Source organism: Canis lupus, chromosome 12, assembly GCF_048164855.1.
Source record: "Canis lupus baileyi chromosome 12, mCanLup2.hap1, whole genome shotgun sequence".
Classification (NCBI taxonomy): Eukaryota; Metazoa; Chordata; class Mammalia; order Carnivora; family Canidae; genus Canis; species Canis lupus.
Window position 1 is genome coordinate 256,272 of NC_132849.1, and position 8,729 is coordinate 265,000.

Below are 8,729 nucleotides of genomic sequence, written 5' to 3' on the forward strand. Positions count from 1 at the left end.
AAAGAAAAAAAAATCTTTAAAATCCTTATCTTTTCTCCCTACCTGTGACCCGTCAGTGTTCAGAAACTCTCAGTGAGTTATCTTTTTTCTTTTCTTTTCTTTTCTTTTCTTTTTTTCTTTTTCTCTCTTTCTCTCTCTTTTTCTAATGAGTTATCTTTCTTTTATGGCAATTGCCAATCATCTGCGTGAGGTCTGTTCCGTGGGAATATGTTCTCATTGTGACCGGCCACTGTTGGAAGAATCCCTTGTATCACCAAGACCTGCCTTCCTTGAGTGCAATGGCATCTGTTTTTCTTTTCTCTTCTCTTCCTCCGCCCCCCCCCCCCCCCCCCCCCGCCCCGGTTTATTTTTCAGAGTGATCTCTACTCCCAACGTAGGGCTCGCACTCACGGCCTGGAGGTCAAGAGTCGTGCTCTCTACTGACCGAGCGGGCCAGGGGCCCCTGGAATCGCATCCTAAGACTCGGATAGGATCAGACAGCCTGGAGACACTCAGATCCACTTCTCGGGAGCCACCCGAGCCCCTCGGAAACCGTGAGCCTGATACCTTCCTTCCAGAGGTCGCCGCGGCCTCACTGGGCGAGTCAAGAGTGCCACCTCCTGGCGGATGAAACCGAGAGTCAGCTGCTTAACCCCAGCGAGCCTCCCAGGTTGCCCCTACGAGGTGCTTGGAAATGCGGAGGTTCTTCCCTCTTGCCTTGCTTTTTTTTTTTTTTTTCTTTTTTTTTTCTTTTATTTATTTACTTATGATAGTCACACAGAGAGAGAGAGGCAGAGACACAGGCAGAGGGAGAAGCAGGCTCCATGCACCGGGAGCCTGATATGGGATTCGATCCCGGATCTCCAGGATCGCGCCCTGGGCCAAAGGCAGGCGCCAAACGGCTGCGCCACCCAGGGATCCCCTCTTGCCTTGCTTTTGCAGGGCTGACGACAGTGACCACGTCTGTCTACCTGGCGAGGCAGAAACAATTCCAGGTTGCTGAACCCTGGTTTTCCACACTGCGGACGACAGGATATCACCCCCTCCCCCTCTTTCAACCTGACCCAGGAATTCCCTTACTCTGAGCCAAGGACAGGGTGGGGGGGTGGGGGTGGGGTCTTGTTGTTGTTGTTGTTGTTTGTTTTTGTTTGTTTTGCTTTTCTTCCCCCCAGTTGTGGTAAAAAGAAAAATAGACGTCACCTAAAATGGAATGTTGTAGTCGTTTCTTTCTTTCTTTTTTTTAATATTTTATTTATTTATTCACGAGAGACACAGAGACAGAGACACAGGCAGAGGGAGAAGCAGACTCTATGCAGGGAGCCTGACGTGGGACTCGATCCTGGGTCTCCAGGATCAGGCCCTGGGCTGAAGGCAGACGCTAAACCGCTGAGCCACCCGGGGATCCCTGGACGCTCCACCGCTGAGCCACCCAGGCGCTCCATACATACTTAAGTTATTGAGAGTTTGTTCCTTCATTTTTCATCATCTCTAGACCCAACGTGGGGCTCAAACTCACAACCCTGACTGCAATCAAAAGTTGAGTGCTCTTCTGACGGAGCGGGCCTGCCGGGGCCTGGGGCCCGGGGCCGGGCCGGGGGGCCCCCCCCCCCCCCCCCCCCCCCCCCGGGAGCTTCTGCCCTTTCATGTTTTCAAGCTCAGAGTCACGTTTTGTCCGGGGAGGGCCCCACCCCCCAACCCCTCCGTGCGGAGGTGCCATCTGTCGGGCTGGTTCATGTTTGTCCATCTTCCTTACTCCTTTTAGTAGACAGAAGGTGGCTTGTGACACAGCCGGGGACTACTTCGAATGAGACTGAGGATTTCCCTTGGGAAGTGGGTGCGAGAGGGAGGACAGGTCGATGGGGAACCAGGAGACTGTTGGCCCGTCGCTTTAGAGGAAAGAGTGTCCTTGTTGGGCCCTCACCCAGGGTGGATGAGTCAGAACTGTCCCTGGCCAGGCCTCCCTTAGTCCTTCGCCCATATCACTCCATGCCTGTGTTTGGCCTCTGGACCCTAAGACACCACGGTGGTCATGTGTTTAACTCCCCATCAGATTCACCAGTCCCCGCCATGCCACGCCCTCCCAGACGCACCCCCACCCCTGGAAGGCATTAAGAGTGAGATGGCATCCTCCACATCCAGGATTGATTCCCAAAGGGTTTATTGGGGTTTCCTGGGTCAGGAAACCAGGAGGGGTCGCTTTTGGACCCCAAACAATGTGAGTTCTTCAGACATCCTCTTTGCCCTTCTCTTTCCCCCTCCCCTCCCCTCCTCTCCTCTCCTCTTCTCTTCTCTTTTCTTCTCTCCCCTCCCCCACAGCTTGGGAGCCGCAGCCTGAGGGTTTGGGGGAGGTGCAGAAAGCCATTCAATGGAGAGAAGTCCCAGGCTCGGACTTTAACAGACAGCCATGTGCATTTGAATGAAATGATTGAATGAGGGCCATTGGAATGGATGGCCCTGAACCTCCCTTCTGCCACCCGCCACCCTCCATCCCCACCCCCAACCAACCCTGAGTCCTCTGGTGGATTTGGAAATGGAAGGCCGGGGTGTGTGTGTGTGTGTGTGTGTGTGTGTGTGTGTGTTTACACGGACGCACCCGCGGAGGGTGGTGGGGCATGCTCACGTTGGCTCCTGCAAACTCCATTCATTCTGGGAATGTTCTGTTGTTTCTGCTGAGTTGCCAGTTGCTGCGATGAGCCAAGCTATACTCCTCCCGTTGCCGAGTTCTTAAAAAGGCCGAGTCTCCGGTTTTCTCGGTGAATGGACTGACCCACACCTTCCCATCCCGCCGGACCCCTTCTGCAAATACTTGCACTCAAAGGGTTCTTTCACCTCGTCCAGAAAACAAACAACAGCCACCCACACCCACCCCATTGCCACAGATACGCAACCCACACAACAAAACTCCAGCTGGCCTCCTTCTGCCTCCATGTACTTTATTTTATTTTTATTTTTTTAAATATTTTTATTTATTTATGATAGTCATAGAGAGAGAGAGAGAGAGAGACAGAGAGAGAGAGAGAGAGAGACAGAGAGAGAGGCAGAGACAGAGGCAGAGGGAGAAGCAGGCTCCATGCACAGGGAGGGAGCCCGACGTGGGATTCGATCCCGGGTCTCCAGGATCGCGCCCCGGGCCAAAGGCAGGCGCCAAACCGACCGCTGCGCCACCCAGGGCTCCCCTCCACGTACTTTAGAGAGTCACTGTCTTAGACGTGCCTTAGGCTCAAGGACTCGATGCGGTCTCCCTTTCTGTGGCACGGTCGGTCCCATCCATCCCCCGTTAGGCCCAAAGTAGAATTGCATGACCACACTGCTCACGGGAGCTGGAGAAGATATGCTAAGGTGACCGACCGGACCGACCGACCGACCGACCGGATGGGAGCACTGTCCATTCGAAAGGAAGGACCTACAGGCCGAGGCGTCTATAAACACGCTCCCTGGAAGTCTTTGGCTTTCGCGTGCCTCTGATGAAATCATTGCTCCGGAAACTCCAGCATCTATAGCCGGTCTTGTCCATGGTCTTCTGACCATGACTCGTCCTCCGTTCGCCTGACGTTCTGCCCAATTGTCCGTCCACGGAGAAATTAGACCCCGTCCCGTGAGAGCCGAATCCGACCCCTCCGCTCACCCCCACGACAGAGAAGACTATGCCCAGGTCTGTGCCCGCCCATCTTCCCTTTCTCCTCCGCCAGGGCAGAAGAAAATGTGGCCCGCCCTCCCTTCTCCTGTCAAAAGTCCAATCTGACATAGGACTTGGATACGAAGGAAACCAGAGTACTGTTTTGAACCATAGACACGTTGATTGATTGAAGATTTTATGTAGGTAGTCCTGAGACGCACGCGCGCGCGCACGCACGCACGCACACGGACGGACGCACGCACGCACGCACACGGACGCACGCACGCACACGGACGGACGCACGCACGCACGCACGCACGCGGACGGACGCACGCACGGATGCACACAGAGGCAGAGACACAGGCAGAAGGAGAAGGAGACTCCATCCATGCAGGGATCACGCCCTGGGCCAAAGGCAGGCGCTCAACCGCTGAGCCACCCCGGCCTCCCTACCTGGAGACACTTTGATAGAGTAGCAGCAGCAGCAAAGAAACACACGCACACCGCCGCTCCCCCCACCCCCCCAGGTGAAAGAAGGTCCCGCTGACTCCCCTCCTTTTCCTCTGAGAAGAGAAGCACACCCTTTCTCCTGCCCCTGGAAGGTGCCTTGGAGGAGAGCGCCAGGAGGGGAGTGAATGACATTCTTCTCTTCAAGGACAGGAAGTTGAGCGTGAGCAGGAGAATTCTGGAGAAACAGATTGTGTTATAAGAAAGAAAGAAAGAAAGAAAGAAAGAAAGAAAGAAAGAAAGAAAGAAAAAGAAAATCCTTATGTTCTTTGAGCCTCCCCTCCCCCCCAGAATTGAGTTCCTCTTCCACGACCTCTTCTCATTCAACCCAATAGACAAGTATTTGGGGGGGGGGGGGGGGTCAGGTCCCAGACGCTGAGAGGGTGGAGGTGAAGGTGGTGCGGGGGGGGGGGGGGCACACCGTCCTCTCCAGCGCCTTTGGTTCAGACCTCCTTCGTGACCGACCTCCCTCCCTCCCTCCCTCCCTCCCTCCTTCGTCTTATAAATATATAAATAAAATCCTAAAGAAAAAGAAAAAAAAAAAAAAAAAGGAAGGACACGAGAAAAAACGGTGCATCCGTTGCCGTCCTAAGAGTCCTCGCCTGGTTTCGGCTCTACGTTCCCTCCCTGACCTCGGAAACGTGCCTGAGTCGTCCCGGGAGCCCCGCGCGGCGAGCGCGACCCCCTTTCCGGGCGGCAGCGGGCCCGGACGGACGGACGGACGGACGGACGGGTTTTCCAAGGCTCCCCCGCCCCGGGAGGACGGGGGTTCGCGCGGTGCGCGGCCGTGTGCTCCCGGGGCCCTCCGCCGTCCCCGGGCCGAGAGGCGAGATCCGAGGCGCCCTGACGGCCTCGCCGCCCGGATCTGTCCCGCTGTCGTTCGCGCCGGTTGTCGGGTGCCACCTGGCGGCCGCTTTTATAGAGCGTGTCCCCTCCGGAGGCTCGGCGGCGACAGGCAAGGAACAGCTTTGGTGTCGGTTTCCCGGGGCCGAGTTCCAGGAGGAGGGCGGCTCCGGCGCGAGCGTCCGGCTGTCGCCGGGGCCTCGGCGCGCGATGCGCTCGCCGGAGATTGGACCTCCGGAGCTGCGAGGGAGTGTCGCCGTCGCCGCTGTCGCCGCTGTCGCCTCCGCCTCGCTCCCGGAGGAGGCCGTGCGGGCCGCCTGGGTGGGTCGACCAGCACCCGCCGGTGGCTCCTCCTCCGCCCGCGCGGACCGACCTGGGCCGCCTCGGGGGCGGGGGACAGGGTGTGTCCCGCCGTCCGTCCTGTGGCTCCGGGCGATCTTCGGGCCTTCCTTCCGTGTCACTCGGTTGTCTCCCGTGGTCACGCCCTGGCGACGGGGACCGGTCTGAGCCTGGAGGGGAAGCCCGTGGGTGGCGCGACAGACCCGGCTGCGGGCACGTGTGGGGGTCCCGGGCGTCGGACGCGATTTTCTCCCCTTTTTCCGAGGCCCGCTGCGGAGGTGGGTCCCGGGCGGTCGGACCGGGTGCCACGCGGGGGTGGGCGGGCCGTCCGTTCGGGCGTCCGGCCCCGGTGGCGATTCCCGGTGAGGCTGCCTCTGCCGCGCGTGGCCCTCCACCTCCCCTGGCCCGAGCCGGGGTTGGGGACGGCGGTAGGCACGGGGCGGTCCTGAGGGCCGCGGGGGACGGCCTCCGCACGGTGCCTGCCTCCGGAGAACTTTGATGATTTTTCAAAGTCTCCTCTCGGAGATCACTGGCTTGGCGGCGTGGCGGCGTGGCGGCGTGGCGGCGTGGCGGCGTGGCGGCGTGGCGTCTCCACCGACCGCGTATCGCCCCTCCTCCCCTCCCCTCCCCCCCCCCCCCCCCGTTCCCTGGGTCGACCAGATAGCCCTGGGGGCTCCGTGGGGTGGGGGTGGGGGGGCGCCGTGGGGCAGGTTTTGGGGACAGTTGGCCGTGTCACGGTCCCGGGAGGTCGCGGTGACCTGTGGCTGGTCCCCGCCGGCAGGCGCGGTTATTTTCTTGCCCGAAATGAACATTTTTTGTTGCCAGGTAGGTGCTGACACGTTGTGTTTCGGCGACAGGCAGACAGACGACAGGCAGACGTAAAAGACAGCCGGTCCGTCCGTCGCTCGCCTTAGAGATGTGGGCCTCTGGGCGCGGGTGGGGTTCCGGGCTTGACCGCGCGGCCGAGCCGGTCCCTGTCCTCGCTCGCTGGAGCCTGAGCCGTCCGCCTGGGCCTGCGCGCCGGCTCTCGTGCTGGACTCCAGGTGGCCCGGGTCGCGGTGTCGCCCTCCGGTCTCCGGCACCCGAGGGAGGGCGGTGTGGGCAGGTGGCGGTGGGTCTTTTACCCCCGTGCGCTCCATGCCGTGGGCACCCGGCCGTTGGCCGTGACAACCCCTGTCTCGCAAGGCTCCGTGCCGCGTGTCAGGCGTCCCCCGCTGTGTCTGGGGTTGTCCGGTCGCTCCTGCCCCCCCCCCCCCCCCGGGGGTCGAGGGGCTTGCCGGTGAGGCGGAAGCAGGTCCCCCCGGTCGCCGTCCTCGCTGGGCTTTTGCTCCTCGGGAAGCCCCCTCGGGGCCGCAGCTTGCTGCCGATCGATCGATGTGGTGATCTCGTGCTCTCCTGGGCCGGGCCTAAGCCGCGTCAGACGAGGGACGGGCGTCCACGGCGGATGCGACCGCTCTTCTCGTTCTGCCCGCGGGCCCCTCCCTCCCCGGCTCCTCCGCGCCCGGCCGTCGTGGCGGGTGCGCGGGGGGCGCGCGCCGGGGTTGGGGGTGGTGCGGACTCCGGCCCGACCCCGGCCTCCCGCCTTCTTGCCTCGCGGCGCTGGCGGGACCGGGGTCCTCGGACGCGGCGGACACTCTCGCCGGCCTTTCCCGAAGGCCCTGGGTCCGTGGCGAGCGGCCCTCCCCTCCTCCGCGGGGAGGGCCGGCCCGACGCCGCGCTGCTCACCGCCCGGCCTGGGCGCGCTTGAGCGCGTTGCGCCCGGCCCTCCGTGGTGCCCCTGGAGCGCTCCAGGTCGCCTCAGGTGCCTGAGGCCGAGCGGTGGCGTCGTTTCCTTCCCCGGCGACTCCCCTCGGGCTGCCGCCGCCGTCGTCGGCGTGTCCGAGGAGCGGGTGGTGGAAGAAGTCGGCAAGGGAGGCGCACCCGTGCCCCTGGCGGGGGCGCGGGCGCCTCGTCTTCCTTTCCCCTCTCCTCTCCTCCCCCCCTCGCCGCGCCGGCGGGGGGTGGGTGGCGTGGGGCGGTGTGACTCGGAGGACTTGGCGGGGCTCGTGAGCGCCCGCGGCGGGCCGGGCCAGCGCCGCGGCGCTTGGCCAGCCCGAGGGGCTGCCCCTCTCTCCCGGCACGGGTCGTGTCCCCGTCTCCGTCCCTCTCTCTCGCCCGCCTCGCGGGAGGCGGGGAGCTCTCTCCTCTGGGCGGTGACGTGACCACGCCGTGCGCGGGCGAGGCGGGGGTGGCGTCCTCGAGGGGGCACCGGCCGCGAGCGCTCGGGGTTGCCCTGTGCCTGTCCCTTGCCGGAGATCCGCCCCCCGCCCCGCGAGCCCTGTCGGCCCCGGAGCGCCGCCTGGTGGGGCCCGTTTGGGAGGACGAACGGGTGGGGGCGATGCGCCCTCGGTGAGAAAGCCTTCTCTAGCGATCCGAGAGGGTGCCTTGGGGTACCGGAGCCCCCAGCCGCTGCCCCTCCTCTGCGCGTGTAGTGTGGCCAGCGACGCGGGGTTGGACTCCCGTCGCGACGTGTTTGGGCAGAGTGCCGCTCTTTGCCTACCTACCGCGGCCTGCGCCTCCCCCCTCCGAGACGGGGGAGGATCCCGCCGGGCCGGGCCGGCGTCCGGTGCGGGGTGTGTTGCCCGCGTGCGTGTGCGAGCGTGCGCGCGGCCGGGGGGTTGGGGCGGCCCGCCGCCCCCCCCCCCCCACGCCACTCACCCCGTGTGTGTGCGTGTGTGCCGCGCTAGCGGCCGGCTGGCTGTCTGGGCCGCCGCCCGCTCCCGAGCCGAGTCGCCGCCGGCGGTGGCTCGGCGGGCGCGTGTGGGTCGGGCCAGCTCCCGCCTGGGGGCGCCTCCCCGGGTCGTGACTCCGGGTTGGACCGGACGGATGGACGGACGGGCGGATGGACGGACGGAGGTTCGGACGGGACCCCCGCGGCGGGGGTCGCGCGTGCCTGGGCCCGGGCGGTGTGGGGCCCGGTTTGCGGGGAGGCCTGCCAAGGGTGCTGAGGCCGGCCGGCGTCCCGGGCGTCGCGGGACCGCCCTCGTGCTGGTGGCGGTGGGATCCCGTGCGCGTTTACCCGGTGGCCCGGCTCGCGCCTTCGTTGGCGCGCCCTTCCCGGGACCGGCCCTTCCCCACGCGCTCTCCCGGCCCTCGCCCGCTGTGCGCCTCCTCCCCGTCGCCGCCGACCCGCCCCCCCCGTCCCCCCCGCCTGCCCGCGTCCCCCGACCGCACGGTCGCGGGCGCGCCGCGCGTGCCGCGCCCCTAACTCCGCCCTCCGTGGACCGAAACCGGCCTCGCCGCTGTTGGGTGTCTTGCCCCCCCCCTTGGCCGCCGTGGCTCGGGGGGGGGCGTCCCCGGGCGAAGTGCTCTCGGTCCTCCGAGGAAGGGGAGGAGGGAGGCGCGCGGGGGGTGTTGGGGCGGGGCGTCGTTGCGCGTGTGCGGGAGAGCGTTCTCGGGAGAACCG